At 37.2% G+C, this 4,291-nt stretch overlaps 1 long non-coding RNA gene across 1 annotated transcript; it reads right to left on the minus strand.

Annotated features, from left to right (window-relative positions):
• Positions 1-218: 218 nt before the first annotated feature.
• On the minus strand, positions 219-1,604 carry LOC145122845 (uncharacterized). Its single transcript, XR_013714758.1, has 3 exons — positions 1,400-1,604; positions 485-641; positions 219-386 (listed from the first exon to the last, which is right to left on the minus strand). It is a non-coding gene; the product is annotated as an uncharacterized LOC145122845 (long non-coding RNA).
• Positions 1,605-4,291: the final 2,687 nt, after the last annotated feature.

Below are 4,291 nucleotides of genomic sequence, written 5' to 3' on the forward strand. Positions count from 1 at the left end.
TTGGGACATTTTCGTAAATTAGGGTGAAATATTAGGATTTTTTTGAAGATTCCCCAAGAATAAATTACAATTTTGGCCTGTGATTATAGCTGATTTTTTTTCATATTTGGTCTCAAAAAGGTTAATCTTGTAATTTTGGTCCGTGTTCCAAAATAAAATGACTATATTTCAAATTGGGGACGAAACATAGTTGTTTTACATGGAACATGGGCCAAAAATGTTACAAAGACCTCAAATAAGGACCAAAATTGCAAAAAGCAACTATACTAATGGAACAAAAAATGTTAGTTACTCAAAATTATATATAAGAGACATAGAAGTTTGTTTTTTGCAACAAAAATTGAGCATCTGAAATATCTTACCTTCTGTTTTCCTAAATTAAGCTCCTGCAAATTAAATATCACACGTTAAAGTCAGTCTAAGTCTAAAAAAAATAAAAAATAAATTACTTCATTTACAATTTATTTAATAAAAATGTACAAACCCCCATCATATGGCTGTTTGACTGAGCAAGTCTCTAGTTTTGCAACTTTGTTTTCTGAACAATAATTTGTAGCTTCTGGAAGCTCCACTCCTTTCACCTCTATCACTTTGTTGTACTCATTTATAAAATTTAAGAAAATCATGTCATTGATATTAATCTGAAAGAAAAAAATTTCAATAATCAGAACAAGTATGACTGACTTTTAAAAATCTTATTTGGCTTATCCTTACAATCAAATTCATTTCAGTTTACAAGAACGAACAGGTTTCTTAATAAAATCATTCAATCATATTCAAATCTACCCATGAAAATAGTAATGATATTATTTGGGTCCTGTATAAAAGTTATGTTGAGTAAAAATTACGATCAACCCTAAAACTGTTGTCAATTATACAGAGTTAACATTGTTTCTGAGAAAGTTACTATCAAGAGTTAACAAACTATAAAATGGTCCACATGACCTCCTCTGCTATAGGTCCAAACACATCAGGTTATCAACTTTCTTTTATCAAGTTTGACGAAAGTTTAAATTTTGTTCTGGATTTGGTGCAAACGTTTTTTTTTTGCAAATTTTTTCCCAAAATTTAGTTTTTCCCTTTAGAAATTTACCTTTTTAATTGTTTTTTTTTTTTACAAATTTTACAACTTTTTTCCCAAACTCTTTTATGTTTCTATTTACGTTTTTTCATGTTTTTTTCATGTTTAACATACTTATGTAGGTACCTTTTCCCACCATATAATAATGAATTGTTCATCAATTTTGGAAAAGAAAAAATGATTTACAAACTTTGTCAACAGTAGTTATAAATTTTAAAACGATAAACCTTAACAGATGCATTTTGTTTAATTACAAAAAGATTAAATTTTAATCGCACTTATATTAGTAATTTTCTATTTTGATCTAAAGTAAATTACCTAAGTACATAAGTTAATCATGAAAAAGAGCATGCAAGCTCAAGCCTTCATCTTCCAATCGATCCCAGAAGAGATGCTTGCACAAGTTTCCAAGAAGAAGACAACTAAGGAAGTGTGGGCTCTCTAAAGTCACGGTATGTGGCTGCAGAACGAGTCTAGAAAGCAAGATTACGAGTATTGAAAAGTGAATTTGAGGCACTTCAAATGAAAAGATTCGTAAACCTGGTGGCATCAATTGAACAAAGTTCAGATATGGAATCCATGCCATTCGAAGAAGCAATTGGGCATCTAAAGGCATATGAAGATCGACTTCGACTCTAGAAGGCAAGCACACATTCAAATAATGCTTTGCTACTTGCCAAGATAGAAAGTTCCTTTGGTCATCGAAGTCCAAGCAAGTCAAACACTACAGGGTCGATGAAGAGGTGGAAGTAACAACAGAGGTTGAAGAGGCAACTCACGAGGTTGAGGACGAAGGTCGAATTGTGATAGAGGTGGGCACTGGGGTGGCGATTCACGACAAGGAACAAACAGTTCCAAAAGGTAGGCTTGCGACAAGAGTCACATAAAATGCTTCGAGTGCCAAGAGTTTGGTCACTTTGCCTCTGAATGCAAAGCAAAGAAGCAACAGGACCAGGAGGTGAATTTGGCTTCAGATGAAGATGAAACAACACTGATGTTGAACACATGTGGAGAAAGGAACATATATATGGTTCTCTTGAACGAAGAAAAGGTGTACCCCAGCAAGCTAAAAGAGAGTGATGATGACAACATGTGGTACTTAGACAACGGGGCTAGTAGCCATATGACCGGTTCCAAGGTTCTATTTGCAGAGCTTGATGAAAAGGTAAATGGGCAGGTATGATTTAGAGATGGCTCTAAGGTTCCCATCAAAGGAAATGGTGTTCAATTGCAAAAATGGAGATCAATTTATCAATCGAGATGTGTACTACATCCCAGCCACACATAGCAACATAATCAGTCTAGGACATATGATTGAGGAAGGGTATGATATAGGAATGAAAAAAGAATTCCAAAGAATGTATGATGAAGTAGGTGTATGAGAGGATAGAATTCCTTGCCTCCTATTAATAATACCGAAACATATATATATATATATATATATATATATATATATATATATATATATATATATATACAAAAAAACAATAATCAAGCCTAACTAATAGCCTGACAAATAGGAGGTAATTATCTATCCTAAAAATATAAGATATGTACAATATTTACCATATAACAATATATACTAATACTAATAGTCCCCTGCAGTTGAAGCGGGAGCTTTGTAGACGCTTAAACCGGATCGGAAGGTCTCAAACAAGTTACGTGGAAGGCCCTTAGTAAATATGTCTGCGTATTGGTAAGCGGAGGGTACATGGAGAACACGTATATCCCCGACCCGAACTTTCTCTCTAACAAAGTGAATGTCCATTTCTACGTGTTTTGTTCGGTGATGCTGGACGGGATTACCTGAAAGGTAAACTGCTGAGATGTTATCACAATATATCAGAGTAGATTGTCGAACCGGAACATGTAGCTCAAGTAGCAGATTACGAATCCAGCAGGTTTCAGCCACTGTGTTAGCGACCCCTCTATATTCAGCCTCGGTACTGGATCTGGAGATGGTCGGTTGTCTTTTAGAGGACCATGAAACCAAATTATCGCCAAGAAAGACGCAATAACCTGATGTGGATCGACGAGAATCAGGGCATCCCCCCCAGTCGGCGTCAGAGTAAGCTGTGAGATTATAGCATGGAGAACTTTGGATGTTGAGACCGAAATCAATAGTTCCCTTGATATATCGAAGAATACGCTTCATGAAGTGAAAGTGTGGTTCTCGTGGAGCATGCATGAAGAGACAAACTTGTTGGACGGTATATGCGATATCCGGTCGTGTAAAAGTGAGATATTGGAGGGCACCGGCTAAGCGACGGTAGAGATTTCCGTCTGGAAGAGGCTCACCAGTCGTGACACTCAATTTGGAAGACGTATCAACTGGCGTGGTGGACGGATTACAAGTGTCCATGGAAGCTCGTTTCAGAATTTCTCGAGTATACTGTGCTTGGGATAAGAACAACCCCTGAGAGGTGCGAGTGACTGAAATACCCAAAAAATGGTGTAGGGCCCCGAGATCTGACATTGCAAATTCCCGAGATAAAGTGGTAATTATGGACTTGAGAAATCCTGGATCAGATGCAGTTAAAACTATGTCGTCAACATATAAAAGTAGATAAGTAGTGTGTGCTCGATGACGATATACAAATAATGAGTTATCACATACGCTGCTGCGAAAACCATTGGCAATAATAAACATAGCAAAGCGATGGTACCAGGCGCGCGTAGCTTGTTTCAGGCCGTATAGAGACTTACGAAGACGACACACTTGATGTGGGGCAGTAGTGTCAACAAATCCCGGTGGTTGGTGCATATAGACAGTTTCATGAAGATCCCCATGTAGAAATGCATTCTTAACATCTAATTGGTGGATCGGCCATGCTCGGGAAACAGCCAGGCTTAAGACGGTGCGAATGGTGGTTGGTTTAACAACCGGGCTAAATGTCTCGTCACAATCAATACCAACCGTTTGTGATTTACCGTTGACCACGAGGCGAGCTTTGTATCGTTGTAAGGTACCATCAGCGTGAAATTTGTGGCGAAAAAGCCACATGCATCGTATGATTTTCGTTTAGAAACCTGTGAGGAATTGATAAGAAAAACCCAGAGTGAAACCAAAAAAAGCCTACAGCAAATCTCGTTTGAAGTACATCAAAGGGTTGAAAGACTACAAAAGGAAGTCAGTCGTGGAAAAGAAGCAACACCCGCAGACCTTGAAGAATCCATCATCAGCTTATCCAAACGGTTAGACAAAGTTTC

Source organism: Lactuca virosa, chromosome 6 (genome assembly GCF_052849685.1).
Source record: "Lactuca virosa cultivar CGN04683 chromosome 6, Lactuca_virosa_CGN04683_v6, whole genome shotgun sequence".
In the NCBI taxonomy this organism is placed as follows: domain Eukaryota; kingdom Viridiplantae; phylum Streptophyta; class Magnoliopsida; order Asterales; family Asteraceae; genus Lactuca; species Lactuca virosa.